Source organism: Eulemur rufifrons, chromosome 29 (assembly GCF_041146395.1).
Source record: "Eulemur rufifrons isolate Redbay chromosome 29, OSU_ERuf_1, whole genome shotgun sequence".
NCBI classification, from domain to species: Eukaryota; Metazoa; Chordata; class Mammalia; order Primates; family Lemuridae; genus Eulemur; species Eulemur rufifrons.
The window spans coordinates 30,263,813-30,282,433 of record NC_091011.1 but is presented as its reverse complement, the minus strand read 5'-3'; positions in this window follow the sequence as shown (position 1 = coordinate 30,282,433).

The window sequence follows — 18,621 nt, the reverse complement described above, 5'->3', positions numbered from 1 at the left end:
ATCATTCATTTCACAAACAGTAGCAATGTGGCGCACAGCAGGTAGTTCAGTTAAAACCAGCCTTGTAAAACAAATTTCCTGCAGCCGTTTAAGTGAACTGCCGCGGGCTGGATTGGATGCTGAAGCTCCAGTGTGCCCAGAGGGGTTAAGGCAGGGGGTGGGGGGAGGGAGAAGGGGGGGGCAGGAGCTGGTAGGAGAGCCTTGGTACATACATTAGAGTAATTAAGGGTTTCGTGTCTTATTGGTATGTTTTGCATTTGTATGGATCTCAGAAACGACTGTTGGATTAGCAAGACCCCAAACATACAGCATCCATTTCCCCGTGCCTTGTCAAGAGGTAGCGGTAAAGACTGCAGCAAAGTTCCCAAATCAATGCTCCCAATTTGAAGTCGTGAATATGTCATTGTAAATCAGATGGATGGCTAGGAGGTTAGGGGTGCAAATCACAGGGATAAAAGGCTTCATGTCCTTTATTTTCACAGTAGATGCCCTTTTGATTCATTCATTATTTTTTGAACAGTTCAGACTGGCTGTGGATGGAAACCCTACTCGCCCTACTTGTGTGCTACAGCTTCAAATGCATCCGATTTTAACCCACTCCCCCTGCCCACCGCCTTCCCTGCAAAGAAGCAAAATGAGAGATGATGATATAAAAGTCACTGTAGTCCCAAACATTTTCCCTCAGGCCTTTGGCTAGTCACTCTCAGGCCTTGCTGCCCGGGACAGGGAGAGGGGCTGCCTTCTTCATGGGACTGCGGGTTTCCAGCAGGTTTCACTCACATCAACCCGACTGTTTCTCTTCGGCCTGAGGCCCTGGCTGACGGGAAAACCAACAGCCTTTTGGCTTAAAGTGTGTTCTGCGTCTTTTGTGGCGAAGGTGTGGGGTTGTGGGAGGACAGGCTGGAACTGAGAGGGCCGCTTCGGCTCTTTTCTTCCGACACCGTCAGGAACAAAACTGAACCTATGTTTCCTCTCTCTGGTCATCCTGATTTTGGCTCCAAATGTACACATTATGTCTTCTTAGGCAGCTGGCAAAAGCTGCTGGAAGAGGACCTGAACAGTCTGGCTTGACTGGAACCTGCATGTTATGTATATACTGCACAGCTACAAAAGGCGATAACGTAGGATGTCCCGGGGCATCACTCAGCACTGGGCTTGCATTCTGACCTTCCTGGGTACTTGCAGACCCCTTAGTGTCCACAGCCTCCTTCTGGTCCCTGACACACTGGCTAGTATTCAATGTGTTATGAGGCATAAAAGGAAGAATGCTCTTCAGTCTAGAAAATTTGAACACCATGAAGTTCCTTTTGAGTGAGGCCAGTATCCCCAGGGTGGGACTCCTTTGGGGACTGGCTCAAAGTAGGCATCCATTGCAAACAAGGCCTTCTTGCATAAGGTTAAAATACTATCCCTTCAAACCCCCCTCCATCTATGCCCAGCTAGAAGTCTACCAAAATATGGCTGACTCAAAACTGTCCTTGACTTGCAAGAAGGGTGCACAGATTTTAAGTGTTCAAAACTATATTACTGAATACATGCTTATTATAAATAAATCAAACAGTATATAAAATTGCCTAAAGCACTCCCTCCCTCTGTGTTTGCCTTTGCCAAGGGTAACCACTGTTACCAGTGTGGTGTGTAACATCACAAACACACCTATTCTATGCTTATATCAACATACACATAGGAGTAATCATACTCCACGCCCTGTTCTGCAACTGGTTTTTTAATGATCAAGGCACGGTGGACACCTTCTCACATCAGCACCTGTAGATTCATCTCATTTCCTTTAACATCTGTAGCATATTTTGTCCTGTAGCTGCATTTTATTTAACCAATCTTCCACTGAAGCACAATTATTAATAGGTTGTTTCCAATTCTTAATCTATTGAAAAATAACATTGCAGTAAAAATTCTTGCATGTTATATCTTTGTTCAATTGTGTGAGCATAACTGTAGGATAAATTGCTAAAAACAGAGTTACCAAATGGTTTAATCCTTAGCAATTTGACAGTTGATTGTTTTTCACATTTAATATTACTAAACTAAAAATGAGGCTCTTTTCATGTTTCAAAGAAATTTGCAAGTCTTTTTGTCTGTGGCTCGCTTGTTTGCCCATTTTTTGGTTAGGCGGATGGTCTTTTCCTCATTGATTTATAAAAGGACTTTTTAATGCATGTTTATCCAGCCTGTCTTGCAAATATTTATTACCACTTTTGGCTCTTTTATAATATTTTTTTTTACCCTAAAGAAGTTTTTGATATTTATATCATTTAACAAGTCTGATCTCTGTGACTTTTGAAGGTTTTCATTATGTTTGAAAAGTCTTCCTCACTGTAATATTATAAAAATATTTGCTCCTGTATTTTTGTTTAGAACGTCCGTGACTTGATCCATCTGGAATGTATTATAGTTAAGAAGGGGGCAAAAGATCAGCTTCACTTATTTCCACGTGGTTAACCAATGTCCCAACACCATTTGTTTCGCAATCCCTCACAGGGAGCAATGTGACCATCCCAACACATTATCCCATAGGAAATCATTTTTTAAGGCTGGCTGCTTTAATCGTAGGTTCCAGGCACTAAATACTCAAAGCTATGTATTCATAAGTTCTTCCCTTTAAATATCAACAATCTAAATTTAATATGATCACAATGTTTTAAGCTTGTTTCAGGATTCTGTGACTTTTCAATACTGCCCATGCCGGTTTGCCCCTGGGTTCAAAGATAGAACACTGTCCACAATCCCATATTCAGAATGCTGGAAAGCAAAGAGCTCTGAGAGCCCCCAAGCTTTTCTTCTTAAATCACTTGATGGCAAATCCTAACTCTACCCATCATAAGGCTATTTATCTAGTCTCTATTCCCCTTCGTCTGAATATCTCTACTTTTCCCTTCAGCCTTCTATATACAGTATGCACAAGGTGTTAGTCTTTTGAAATTGAAAGGAGTATGAATTTCGAAAACCTATCTGATCCCGGGGGTTTTGGAAAGAGGATTGCGGCTCTAGTAAGAATGATTTCTTATCTTACACAGGAGCAGGAAGTTTGTTAATATAGAGAGAAGATTGGAGTATGGTGAGAGTCAATGGAAATGCGGGAGGAGGAGGAGGGAGAGGAGGAAAATTATAAGAAACCAGAGTTGAGAGGAGGAAATGGTTTCATGGACAACTCTTACTATTTAAAGCTGTAAGGTTTTCTTTTTTTGAGACAGAGTCTTACTCTGTTGCCCGGACTAGAGTGCCGTGGTGTCAGCCTAGTTCACAGCAACCTCAAACTCCTGGGCTTAAGCGATCCTCCTGCCTCAGCCTCCTGAGTAGCTGGGACTACAGGCATGTGCCACCATGCCTGGCTAATTTTTTCTATATATATTTTTAGTTGTCCATATACTTTCTATTTTTAGTAGAGACGGAGGTCTCGCTCTTGCTCAGGCTGGTCTCGAACTCCTGAGCTCAAACAATCCACCCGCCTCGGCCTCCCAGAGTGCTAGGATTACAGGCATGAGCCACCCCTAAAGCTGTAAGGTTTTGTATCAATCAAACTTCAGGTTCAATAATAATAAGCCAGAGATTTTATTAAGTGAATAGCAATCAGGAAGCCACTTAGATTCTTTGAAAACAAATCGAACCAAAAAGGTCTTGTGATTTTGAACATTATCAATATGAAAAAAAAAAAAAGACATGACTGGTATTATAGTGACTAACAAAACAATGTCTTTCTCCATTTCTTCAAGGATCTTGCAGTACTTCTTAGTGCTCTGGGATGAGATTTCATTTCTGTCAAAGTGTAGGTCCTGGAGAGAGTTTCCCAGACACATTTTAGGCTGAGATTTTTGGGACCATAGTTTAGGAAGGCAGAACTCTCTCAGCTATAGCAGTTTGAGAGAAAGAACCAGAAATGAAATAGGCAGTTGGTCTTTTCTTCACTGAAACCACACAGAAGTAAACATATAGGAAGAGAAGGAAAGACCTAGATGTTCTCAATTCTGGTCGCACATCAGAGTCGTCTGGTGAACGTACAAAAGGATCAACGTCAGGGTCATTTCCCCCCAAACTTGAACATGATCAGAATCCCCTGGAGGGCTTGTTAAAACACAGATTACTGGCCCCAGCCCATGAGCTACTGGGGCAGCAGGTCTGGGGTGGGGCCTGAGAATGTGCATTTCTAGCAAGTTCCCAAGCAATGCTGATGCCGCTGCTCTGGAGACATCACTTTGAGATCTTGACTTCATTAGTGTAGGGTGGTTTGATTGTTTTTCATCTTTCTCAGGTGACTTTAACGTGCAGCCAGGCCACTGAGAAAAGCCAAGAGACTTTTCCCATGCACCTCTGCATATCCGACCACTATCCCTCCTTGTCCTCCCACACAGAAATGGATGTCCCTCATCCACCTTCTCACAGTTAGTACTTTTTGTCAAAGGGGATAAAGTTGCTCATAGGGCTCCGAAGGAAGTGGCAAAATCACTTTTCTGGGAGAAATGTTTTCCAAATCCACAGATCACTAGCAATCGGGATATGATTGGGAACAAGATTAAGGAAATTTAGGTCAAATCTCATTTTAAAACACATCTTTTAATTTTATTTTGGGGGTTGGCTCATGTACTTGCTTTATTTGATGCTTGCTGAACAAACATGAAGATATGAGAAGACAGAGGACAAAGTCAGGACTCAAAACTCTTAAAACCCCAGTTCAAACCTATCATGTTCTATTAATAATATGTCTGCCTTGAGGTCCCTGCACAATGTACTCCATGATCAGTGCCTTATTAGGACTTTTAAAAAATTAATGTAATTTTAAAAATTGACAGATAATTATACATATTTATAGGGCACATAGTGATGTTTTCATATATATAATGTATACTGATCAGATCAGGGTCATTAGCATATCCATCATCTCAGACAGTTATCATTTATTTGTATTGGGAACATTCAATATCCTTCTAGCTATTTGAAACTATACAACATGTTATTGTTAACCATAGTCATCCTACAGTGGTATAGAACAGAACTTAGTTCTCCTATCTAGTGACAATTTTGTGTCCTTTAACAAATCTCTCCCCATCCCTCCCTTCCCAGCCTCTAGTATCCTCTGTTCCCCTTTTTACTTCTATGAGATCAACTTTTTTTTTTTTTTTTAGCTTTCACATGGGTGCTTAACTTTCTGTTACTGGCTTATTTCACTTAGCATAATGTCCTCTAGGTCCGTCCATTTTGCCATGAATGACAGGATTTTCTTTTTTATGGCTGAATAGTATTCCACTGTGCCTATGTACCACATTGTTTTTTATCCATTTCTTTGTTGTTGGACACCTAGGCTGACTATTATGAATGGCGCTGCATTAAGCTTGGGGATGCAGATGTCTTTTTGATATGTGTATTTCCTTTCCTTTGGATAAATGCCCAGTAGTGGGATTGCTGGATCACAGTTGTATTTGTTTTTGCGGAATCTCCATACTGTTCTCCATAGTGGCTGAACTAGTTTACGTTCCCACCAAGAGTGTATAAGATTTTCTTTTTCTCCACATCCTCGTCAGCATTTGTTATTTATATTTTTTCTTTTTGATGATGGCTATCCTAACTGGGGTGAGATGATGCCTCATTGTGGTTTTAATTTACATTTCCCTGATGAATAATGAGCATAAACATTTTTTTCATATATTTTTTGGCCATTTGTATGTCTTCTTTTGTGAAATGTCTGTTCAGATCATTTGCCCATTTTTTAATCAGTTTATTTGTTTTTCTGCTGTTGAAATGCTTGAGTATTTTGTATATTCTGGATTTTAATTCCCTAATCCCCTGTTGGATGACTAGCTTGCAGATATTTTTTCCCAGTCTGTAGGTTGTCTTTTCACTCTGTTGATTGTTTCCTTTGCTGTAAAACACACCTTTTTAATTTTTTTTTGTTTTTTTTTTTTGTTTTTTTTTTTTTTTTGCTTAGAAGCACAAGTAAATTAGAAACATAAGAGAAAGCTGGGTTCCTTATAATGTAGGTATAGAGAATTTTACAATGGGCTATAGCCTAATTTGGAGCATAGCCCTGTGCAAAAGTAAATTTTGCTTAAAGTTGCAATGATGAAGAAATTCCAGAGACTGCACAACCAAATGATACCCCTAGAAAAGACATTTACGTACTGTTGATTGTCAGTTCATTTCTGGAAACCCAATAATCTACTCTTTCAAAAAAACCTTTCAATTGAATTGTAAAGATGAATGTCAAGGGTGAGGTAAGCATTTGCTTTGTTTGAAATTTCATGTTAACCCAAGATTTTGTTTGTCTGTTATTCCTAAATGCTGGAAGAGGCAGGGGACATCCTCTAACAGGCTAATTCACTTCTTGGTAGTCTTTGACACTAGGCTGATTTGATTCTTCCTCTTTCTTTTCTTTCTTTCTTTCTTTCCTTTTTTTTTTTTTTTAAGTCTCTGACAACATTGCATGGCCCTGGGATAATAGCCATTTGATACGCCAAAAACAAATCTAGGAATTATCTGATATGCCTTTGTTTGTTTGTCAATCTGTTTTGAGGACATGTAGAATTGGTTCTAATGGATCATGAAGGTAGGAATTAGAGGATATAGACTTTGCTGAATGAAATATAACAAAAAAAATTAAGGCTTCAGAATTAATCAATACTGCAGGACTAGTTTATTTATTTATTAGCATACATATTTATATGCTTACGGCAAGCCTTAGCACATCTGCTATGCATTATATTTCACTACTGTGCAGTCTACATTCAGGTGAGAACACCAGCTCTCACATGTACTAGCAGGAAGACAACAGCAGGAACCAAGATTGATGTCTGCCTTCACAGGGAAAGGCTGCGCTTAGCTCAACCAGTAGGGTACAAGTGCTTCTTAATTTCTTCTCTAATATAGCTAATTGTGCCCAAGACAGTAGGGTTGATTCAGTTCCCTCACTTGTTGATTTATGAGATAGTGTTTCACCACCCAAGTAAAACAAGCTCATCAAGAAGTTTTATTTATTCAGAACTGAAATTTTAATAGCTAGAAACCAAAGAGATGTTTGATTTGGGGGGGGGGCGGGTTAAGTTTAGTTGCTTTTCAGCCTTCACTTATCTTCTTGGATGATAACACACAGGTCACTGTACTCCAAAGCGGGAGTCAGGACCAGTTTGGCTAATATGCTAATTTGGCAGTCCTTCCCTTCAGTGTCCAGCCATCTACATGGAGATGCGAGGAGGGTCATATTGCCACTCACACACCCTCTACTCAGCAGATAGGAAGGGAAAGCAAAGGGGGTGAAAGGCAAACCATCCTGTTTTATTATTTGCTAGCTCTAGGTTGGAGTCAGCACAGAATAAAGCATGACTGTCTGAAGTCAAATGACAATTTGGTGACAGCTCCGAGTTTGGTGCCTACCCCATCATGGTTATCACGCTGCAGTGGATGGCGGCCTGGCTGAGATTTGGCCATCCTCACTGGACAACCCCTGACTGATCACTACAAAGTCACTGATGGCTCTAACAATGGGGAAGATTGGCTGACTGCCAGGTTCTCCCTCCCAAATCCCTTTTGCTCTCTTCTCTCCGCTGCCCGCCCACCCCAGCACACTGTGTCAGCCCCACTGGGCTGAAGGTGAGGAAATAGAAGGCCTCTCTTTCTAGGTCCCAAAAGCCATTAGAGACCATCCTACAGGGGAGTCATCCTATCCGCTACAGAGCCCACACCACTACCCACCATTTAGCACATTTTCTCGGAAAACTTTTGCTTCTGTCCGTCTGTAAACTTCCAGGCTGCCTCCTGTCATGTGAGCTTTGACTATTCTCCAACAGAATCCTAATTCCCCACTTTTGGCGGGTTCCCAGGATCTTTCTCCCTAACAACTCAGGCCCTAAAATCCACAAAGGACTGTCACTTGCTCTACTATCATGTTCACCTCAGAATGTACATCATAGCAGGCTTGCTTCTTCCTTTTGACAAAGCCCAGAGTCAACCTTGGAATAATGTCAATTGTAACAGGCAATTATTTATATCTGACAAAGGATGAGAATCCAGCCTAGAGAAGCCGTACAAGTCAGGTATGAAAGTCAAACAATCCAGAAGAAAAAGGGACAATACTCTCCACAAAAGGAATATTGAAGAAGAGAAAACTTGAACAGCCAATAAACATTTGAGAAGAAATTCGACCTCACTAGTAATCGAGGAAATGCAAATATTAATAAAACCACCATTAGATTAGCAAAATCTTAAAGTTTGATCACATAAAATATTGTCAAGGACTGGCAGCGGGGGGTGGAATTAGACATCTTCAGATCCTGCTGGAAAGAATGTCAATTGTTCAGCCACTCTGGAGATGACATGACAATGGACAGGGAAGCTCACAGTGGACATAACATACAGACCAACATTTTTTTCTGAAGTATAAATCCTAGAGACTCTCTCACAGAAGTACACAAGAAGATGTTTACAAGGATGTGCATCAAAACATTGTTGGTAATGGCAGAAACAAATGGAGGGATTCTAAATATTTGTCAACAGGAAATGGGGAAATAAGCCATGGTGTATACTCGTACAACTGAATAGTGCCCAGCGTTTGATCTGAGAGGTGCAACGTAGCAACATGGGCAATTCTTGAAAACACGATGCAGTATAACAACATTTATCTAGAGATTAAGAGTTAAAAAAAAAACCACTATTATGCATACTACTTTAAATATATACCTATGTAAGTCAAAGTATTAAAACATAGAAAAGGTACACATCAACTTCAATACTGTGAATACCTCTGGAGAGAGTACAAGGAATGGGAAGAGTAAGGCCTATTATGGGGGCTTCAACTATATCCAAAATATTTTTTTATAGCAAAATGTTTACACATATCAAATATGGGTGGGCGTGTGAGTGCTTTTCATTATACTTGAAATATTCCTCTTTTTTTCATTATTTTTATTGCAATAACTTTCATTTTAATCAAGAGTGGATTTTTTTAACCCCTTGATATGATGGATAAGTGTAGCAACTAAATTCAGAGGTCCTTCCATCTTTCTGGATCTTGGACCTCTTCTTTGGGGCTTTGTGTGGAGCACAGTGAAGGAGCCACAGCAGCCAAACAGATGTGCCGGCCACACAGGCTACTTTGAACCCATAAACCTTCCTCAGGCTGGGGCTGTAAGTCAGTGCTCACACACTTCCAGAATGCTCTTTTTGTTTCATTCTCCTTTAAACGCTACAGAGGAAGAAACAAAGGGAGATGCCCCCCATGGCTTTAAATCAAACCCTTAATTTTATTTGAATATAGTTTTTTTGTCATTTGATTACTGCCATTTTTTTCTTTTCTTTCATTCCTTCTTTTTTTTTTTAAGCTTCCAGATTGCAGTGTAATTTCTGTATCTATGCAGATTAGACCAAGAGTCTATGAAGACCCAGCCACATAATTAAAGACAGAACAGAATCTTCCACTTTACAGCCATCTTCCACAATTTAAAAAAATGACACTTTCTATTTGTGAACCACGCATTGCTAGCTTCCAGGTTTTTACTTTAGACAGATATTTTCTGTCCAAAACCTGCTGCAATGAATTTGCAGCCTCTCAAGTAAACATGGGTTTGAGTCAACAAATTGTCTCCAGAATTTGCTGGCATTTTTTGCTGTGAATCCAATTCTAAGAAGAAACAGTGGTCTACAGAGGAGTGGTCTCATATGAAGACCATATGAGAAACTCCTCCCTCATTCAGGGCCTTCCCTAGAGAGCTTTGGTAGGAGCTCAAATTAGAACTTATTTTAGAATTGGAAAGACCTCCTGGCTGCACCTAGGGGGCTTTCTATTCCCTGCCTGACCTTGAATGCTAAATTGCTTTAAGAGATATAGACACAACAATGGCAGGTTCTCAAGCAGTATCTAGGAAACAAATAACAGACCCAAATTTGGAAATCTGAGGAAAGTTTGATTCAAGGACTGTTTAGAAAGACATCATCAGGGTAAAGCAGACCATAGAGTAGTGGCCGTGGGGCTGTCGCCACCCTTGGGCTTCAATAGGCAAGAGAAGGGAGCTGTGTGGGAAAGGTAGCCATGGCAGGGAGGGGGCCAGGAAATGAATACCCCAATTACTCTCCTCCCTCCTTCCATTCTTTTATTGGTGTTCCCCACTGGCCAAACCCAACTGGAGGGTAAGAAGCTCCTTGATTTCCAATTAGCACACAGCAGGGCTAAGGAGGAAAGTGGATATCAATACACTAGTCTATCCAAACGAGTTCTATAAAGGCACTTACAGATCTACGTGCTTAACACTCCGCTAGGCTAATGCACATTAACAGTTATTCCAATGATAATATGTTCTCCATTTGTGCAGGCAGGGGAGTCAAATTCCTCAGGTAATTTACATATTCCCAAACCAGTCCACTAGTGGGGTTTAACAACTAATGAGCTCGACATTATGCTTTCAGTGTCTAAATACATATGATTCATTGGAGGAAGAGGCAGCACATTTTGCGCTGACCAGGCATAAATTCAAATGAGAACAAATGCAAATAGATGTAATAATAGCTGATTCCTCACATCAAGAAGAGAACTTTCTTTGTAGTTTTATGTCTTTTAGAGCATTGATAGTGGATCTTCCTATTGACAGAGGAAACATCGGGATCAAAGAGAAAATGTACTGTGTTCTCTCTGAAGTTAAGATCAAATGAAATTTGTATTAACTAGGATACATTAAACATGAAAAAATATTATAAAATGTATCATTTCTGTACTAGGGGTGTTACTAAGATGAATAAAGCACAATCCCTGTCCTCCAAGACAAAAACAAATGGTCCTTTCTGCAAAGCAATATCCTGGTTACTTTCTATAAAAATGGATAAAGCCAAGCTCAGCCACAGCCACACCTAACCACTGACCTGATCATTTTTTTGACCCCGTCTGAATCCTTTTCCACTTAAACCTCCTTCCTCCAAGTAAATGATACAATATGTGTATTTTGTGCTTATCAGGGTCCTGACACAGAGTACATGCTTGATAAATAGTAGTAAAAAATAATAATAAATACAAAGAAAAGTTAATTAGGCATTCAGAATAAGAAAGTTTATACACAGAAAATTTAGAAAGCTGTTTTATTAAGAAATTTACATCTAAGATGTGCCTTAAAGGTTGAGTGGATTCCAACAAGTGAAAAAGCCAGTGGGATTGGCAAGGAATAGCATTTGTGAAGGTAGTAAATGTTGGTTATAAATGAGAAGCAGGTACGTCAGTCACATTCCTGGGCTCTTTACTCTTAATTAGGTTAACATTGAAGAGCCATTGAAGAGATTAGGTAGGGAAGTGACAATAATAATAAGAGAAGTAGTGTTTATTGAGCACATACTATGTGGTGCATCAGGCACTGTTCTAAGCCCTTTATGTGTGTAAATTCCTTCATCCTCACAACCATCCCATGAAAGAGTTGATCTTAACCACTACACTGGGTTAGGTGCTGCAGGTGATTTCAAGGTCACCATAGTCCATAAACTCATAGGTACAGTTGCTGCAGATGGGGAGGGAGAAAGTATTTTCACCGAATTTTCAAATCTCAGGGTTAGAAACTGCTTTAAAGTTATTAGCTCATTTACTCTTCACAATAATCCCATGAAGTAGGTCCCATTATTGTATCAATTTATAAATAAGAAATAAGAAAACTGTAACAGAGAGAGTTCAAGTAACATGCCAGGATTTATACAACTGGCACGAAGTAGTGCTGAAGTAGTTGATTTCAGGTAGTTTAACTCCAGAGCCCTTGCTTTTTGCCACCACTACACTATCCTGCCACTTAACAAGCATCGTAAGCCTATTAGCTGGCATTAACTGAGTGAAAGACTGAGGCTATAGAGATAGAAGGAAAGTGGCTTTTGTCTTCAAGAAATCCAGGGTCTTATGAAGAGAGAGTCGCAGTCACACACAATTACAGTAAATATGATGAAAGATACATGGGGGCACCCACCTGGGGCTGCAGGGACTCAGAACTGAGAGTCCACTGTCTGGAGGGTTCACAGGTTTCCCGTGGAAGCGCCATTAACTATGTCAGGAAGACTGTGCACGGGTCTGACAAGAGTTGGAAGAACTCATCGAGCAGGAAGGTACCATTTGCAAAGACAAAGAAGCTCAGGAGAACATGGTAGGTCCGGGAAATGGGTGGTGTTACTTGTGAAGAGGAGGCAACAGCTCAGAGGAATGTTTAGAGAGTGGAATCAGCAGGTGTTGGGACTGGATTGGTTGGAGGGGTGAGGAAAGCGGGCAGGAGCAGGATGCCTCCCAGGACTCTGGTCTGGAGTAGGGGGGTGGGAAGTGGAGGGAATCACTGGGAATGGGAAGGTGAGAGAGGAAGACTTAGAAGCAGGAGGTCTGCAGGGAACGCTGATGGGGTGAGTGTCAGACACATTCACATGAGGTAGGGGCGGGGCCTCCGGGTGGAGGTGAGCGCAGTGGGCAACTGGAAACAGGGTCCAATGGAAGGAAAACTGACATCTGTTGTGACTTCCAGGGTCTGTGATAGCTGTGTGAAATAAATTATATCACCTCATCATCATGAGAGTAAAATAATTCTACACGATGAAGATAGTTTGGGAATGACAATGTTTAACATATGGTACAAAAGCTGTTGGAACTCCACAATGGCATTTTCTCAGAACCAGAACAAGAGTTGTGGGATTTGGCTTTTTGAGGAGGAATTTACATTTGGAAAAAGTGAAACAAATTACTCAGGACAAAGTGGTTTGGTAAAAGAAACAACCATACCACTAAAAGGAAGAAAATAATGTTTTAAATAATGGCTTTGGGCTGGCATGGTGGCTCATGCCTGTAATCCCCCCACTTTGGGAGGCCAAGGCAGGAGGATTGCTTGAGGCCAGGAATTGGAGACCAGCCAGCCTAGGTGATGTAGTGAGACCCTGTCTCAAAAAAAAAAAAAAAAAAAAAAATTATGGTTTGGTGCTGGCTCTAAAGACAATAAAAAAAAATGTCCAAGTGTAAGTTTCTGGGAAGTTCAGTTGATTTGCAGGGCAGGACTAGGGTGAAGCGAGAGAGGTGCCTACAGATCTTAAGAGTGTTTCCTTAAATATTGTGCCCTGGATGCCTCACTGGTTGGTCTCCCTGGTCCTGGCCTGGGTCATCAAGAATCACATAAGGAGGCCACAGCCAGTGGTCCTTGGCCCCAGCAGAATATCGGAATCTTCTGGAGAACTTTTAAAGAAACCCGTGCCTGGAAGGGATGTTCCCACTTGCCCCTCCAGGTCCTGATTCACTGTTCTGGAGTGACACTCAGGTACCAGTATTTTTTAACTTCCCCAGATGATTTTAATATTCAAATACAGTTGTGAAAGGCTGACCTGGAAAAGATGATAACTATGGGTAGGGTAAAAAAAAAGGGCAACATCAGATCCAGAAAAAATGCCAAATGTATGGCTGGAACCAGTGAGCTCTCTTGACTTGCTGGAAGTCATTGTAATTTATTAGTAATATTAATAATAATGTCCTTATAACAGGTGATATCTACTTTGTCCAACATAATCATCCAGGTAAAGACACTTTGACCACTTAAATAGAAAGGTGTGTCTATGAAAGACACAAAGCTACAAATGGTCCCTAGGAAGACACAAAGTGCTGGACTATATAAATGTCACAAAACTGAGAAATCTTCATGAAGCCTCTTGAATATGCACTCTGTCCGCATTGGCCGATGTAGAGTGGAGGGTGTCAGCATGATTTAAGTATAGATAAAAGCAGGTCGAGAATGTTTATTGTAACGATAGCCTACATTTAAAAGATAATCCAGCTATTTCCACAAATCCAGCTCTTTGCTGTAAACTATAAAACAAGAAAGTACTATTTTGAAGTACAGTCCAAAAGCAGAGAATTCCCACCAAAAATAAACAGGAGAAACCCACCCCCTTTACTTTCCATCTTCATGGAAAGTTTTATGAGTTTTTTTTTTTTTTTTTTGCCCCTTCCTTCTCTCCTTGTCTCCTGACACCCTCTAATTAGTGCTCTCATTGCTGCCTCTGGCACTGTGCATGCTGTAGGTGGCTGGCGTGACATCGATGCCTGCCCCTGCGGTGCTATTAGGCACCCTGTGGCGCACAAACAAAAAGCCCAGAAAGCCTGACCCAACTATTTTCCTATGAATAGAACAGGCTTTCTTTATCGAGATAAAAGGTGTTTATGTGCATCTATTTGTATAGAGATGAGATACACATATAGGCATAAATACAGGGGACCTTGTGTACGTGGATTGCATGTGAGTTTCTTAGTCTAAAAAGGTTCAGGGTCTTAAATATTTTGGTGTGTCCTCAAATAGATTGAAAACTCCTAAAAGATGACTTAAAACATTTGTCCTCCATGCTTGAAAGACTTAGAGAATCAAACTTTCTTAGAAGGAAGCTGGAATCGAGTGAAACTTTCTTGATCCTGAGATTTAAGAAGTTCCCAAGAAATAGGTAACCTTCCCTTTCTTCAAGTTTCTTTAATGACATCTTCAGGTGGAACTGCTTCCTTTGCCTTGGAGACAGAAATCACAGAATACCTGTAGTTCCGGTCTCCTTCTACCTCCAGTGTGGGATGGAAAGAAGCTTTTTTTTTTTTTTTTTCCCCACAGTCAGATATCCAGTTAGTATTTATCAAGAGCTATAACAGCACCCCACGGTGGGTGCTGAGCTGTTGAAAGATGACAAGGGGGAATGGGAATGATCAGGGCTGAAAATGGGACCACAAAGGAGGATTTGCAAGAGGGTCGGCCTCTCACTGGAGTGGTGACACATTTTGGAATGTCCTAATACTAACTCAAAGGAAGAGGGTCACAGAGCACATGATGACTAGTCACACCTATCAAAGCCCATTCTACTCTGAAATTTAATGATAGCAACATTTTGCTACAGTCCTTGCTAATGACCCTAACCTTGAGGCAGGTTGTCCCCTTTGTCCTATATTGTCAGAGTGAACTGATGCCTTCTTAAACAGCTGGTGGTAAAAGATGCTCCTTACTACTGCAGACTCTAGGATGCACAGATCCCAGTTTGCCTGTGACAGTCCCAGTTCGCTCCTATTGTCTTGGTGTGCATGTCCTTCTACTCCACACGTGTCCAGGTTTGGAAGTTAAATTATACTGTTACCCTAGTAAAAACGTAGCACTCAACAAAGACTTGATGCTATGTCTCTACGCCAGGCCTGTAATATAGGAATTGGAATTGAAAATTTGGTTAATCTGAAGCTAGGAAGATTCATCCCATTATTAATGATAATAGAGGACTTTCTATGTTTTAAACAAAAGTGAATTATTTATCAAGATTTTATGAGGTGTATGCTCTTTGCTGGAGCACTGTTTGATGCATGGTGGGCTCTCCAATATGACCGTTCAGGTGTTCCAGGGCATAGAGAGGGTGCACAGGCGAGGATGCAAGCAGGGGCTAGATGGTCCCTCTCCAAGCCACACACCCGGAGAAGTCTCCTTTTCTGACTTGCACAGAGCACAGGGTGGCTAATGGTGGCCTCAGACATGGTCCCTCATATTAGAAGAGGCACATTTTGTTGAGGAGACAAGATGAACATATCACAACTATCATTAAACTGTGCCAGACAATACATAATTAAATGCTAAATTTGGAGTGCCTGGGACAGAGGTGGGTACCCAATCAATAAATGTTCAATAAATAAATGGGTGAATGACAGTAAATGTGCAGTGGAGTCAGAGAAGGAGAAATCAACAAGAGTATAACGAGTTGTTATCATAGATGAGGTGGGAACCCTGGTGGGAAGATGAGTTGGATTGAATAGAGATTTATGGGGGTGCACAGGGGTAGGAGAAGCCCTTTCCATTTCAGAAGGTAACGTGAGTGTAGGAGTTCACACAGTGCAATAGGCTAACATTTGAGAGGAATGAAAGACAAAACTTTCACTATCTTCCTGAAAAGTTAATGCAAGGGCTCTTTCCTCCCTGTAACCACCACACACAATTTTGCCAACAGGAAAAAAAAAAATCGACTTGATTTTTCAGTGCAAGGGAAAGAAGTGATGCAAGTTTTGAATCATCTCAGTGATTACTAACCAGGGCAGTCACTGGCCTCTTTGACCTCAGAGTCATTATATGTGAGTACTCTTATCAGTTGACGCCCCATGAATCCAACAATTTACATATAGCTCCGAGTACATTCAGGGCATCTGAATTCTTTGAGGAGAGGGAAGAGAGTTTACACTAACAATTTTAGATAAACACGAGGAACCAATGCCAAGCATAGATACATTAAACCACAGAGGCCAGGCAGGCAAGTGTGTGAGTGGAACTTAGGAGGTGTAAAACCATTAGAAATGGTGTGGGCTCATGTCTTCTGGATAACGTGTGTGGTGTGGCTCCTCTAAAGCACTCAAACTAAATTTTAAAGCCCACTTGCCTAACCAAGGGAATCATCTGTGAGCCGAATCAAGCCTCTGGTTACCAATTTTTAACTCATAGACCAATGGAATATCTATATTCTGTTGATATTTCCAAATAGTCTGGAATGGTTGAAAGTGTAATATATAAAAGCTTTTAGAATAAAAGCTCTACAAGACAAGAGCTCTTTATGCCTTGATGTGTCCTAGGTGCTGACACATGGTAGGCACACAGTAATGTCTGCTGAGTGAATGACTAGCCACCGTCCAAGAGACATTTCTTCTTTATCATGAGAAAAGAACTTTGGGACCATTAGGTTAGCTGTCTGGACAGATAAGAGAAAGACAGTTCTGTTTTCCTCATGCTTAAAATTCAGCTGTGATTATATTGGCTGAGAACCTTTGAAACTCTGATTATTAAACACATCTCAGTTCTCTATTTCGCTGAGGAGAAACTGCCCAGGACCTGTAACTTTTGAGTCCCCCTTTGAGCTACATTCATAGAAAATGTACTCAAAACAGCTCAGACCATACAGGGAGCCGTAAAGAGCCTTTAAACCATGCAGACTGAAAATTCATGCTTTTACCACCCAAAGGTACTAAGATTATACATTCTTAAAACCAAAGCTTGCTAAGCTTTTTAAAAATAAATATATTCTACACTGAATTATTGGGGTTCAAAGGGCACACTGAATATGGCAATTCTATCTATTCTCAAATGCTTTGACATCACAGTAAGAACAGAGGGCAGCCACCATGTCCTAGAGCTAAAAATCACATTGTTTCTAACAAGGTGAGTGACAGAGTGAAAGGATGGACTTGAAAATTCTAGTCCTATTTCCACTACCAACTACTGGGACCCCTGACAACCTAGGTTATCTTAAAAATGATAAAGACCATGCTCTGAAATTGGTCTTTGGAATATAGCTTACAAGAATAAATAAACTTGCAAATCACTCTACCTTAGATATAAAAATAAGGAGTCTAACAACTGAAATCAGCACAGTTGCATAGTTACGTTAATGAATTGAACAAGCAAATATACATATAGATTGATATAGAGACAGATATGAGGATTGGTCTATCTATATCTCTATCTATCCACTGAGGCATTTACTGTATATGCTTTCAGCATCACAAAAGGAACCTACAATACTGCTAAAGATAGACTATCTGCTCACCTGTCAAAACTGCACTCCCCTCTTTTGTGTTTTAACAATGCACTTTCTGTCATTTTCAGTGTTATTCCTTGGCTATCCGAGAGTTTTCTAGTCTATCACAACTTTCCTTTGTGCACCTCACCAAAAGAAAGAAAACCAAAGTAAGGAAAGTGAGGTATACTTTAATAGACTGTTCATATAACATCTAGCTTAAAAACATTCTCCTAAAGCTAAAGAAACACTCTTGATTTGGGTTAGATAACCTCAAAGTCAAAGCAATAAATTCTCAATAAATGTGTGTTTAATTCAAGGTAATACCTAGCACGGGGCCTGAAACACAATGACAACTCAATGGTAGCCATTATCACTATTATTTTAGGAAACTAAAGTGTAGCAAATGGTTTTGCTTTTTTTCAGGACTGGGTAAATATGCTTCATTGTCTAGTGAAGTATATTTCTCCCTCTCCCTCTCCCAAATCTAGCTGGGCATGAAAATGAGCTGATGAATATGTTTAAAACATAGATTCCCAGGCCCCACTAAGTCAGGTTTTCTGGAGATCTAAATCCCTAAATCTACCTTAAAAGAAAAATAAAAAAAAGTTCCCCAGGATATTCTGATGCAGTTGGTCCATGGACCTGCATATGGGAACATTTCACTGTCTTAGGACATTTTTCATTAAGGATTTGAAATTTCAAGAATCTCTTATATTTTATCAAAAAGAAAAAATACATGATTATATAATATATAGATAATATATATGAAAAAAGTATATGCATATGCATATAAATGTCTCCATATAGCCACACTATTAATTTCTAATGACTGTTTCTCAAGGACTAAGAGTTTTTTCTTACAAGCACTTTAAAATTATCATCCTAAACTAAATGAATGACAAAAGTCAATAAAACTTTCAAAACATTTAGCAGGGAATCATGAAGACACTTGGTATTTTAATCTCAATACATGTGTTCATTGACTTGTGTAATATGAAAAATAGTGTGTGTAACTTATTTTTGAAAAACTGATCTGAAAACTTACCATTGTGCTAAAAAAGAAAGAGACTTAGAAAATATTATCAAAAAAGTGGGAAACTTTCTGAAATTTCCGAGGAT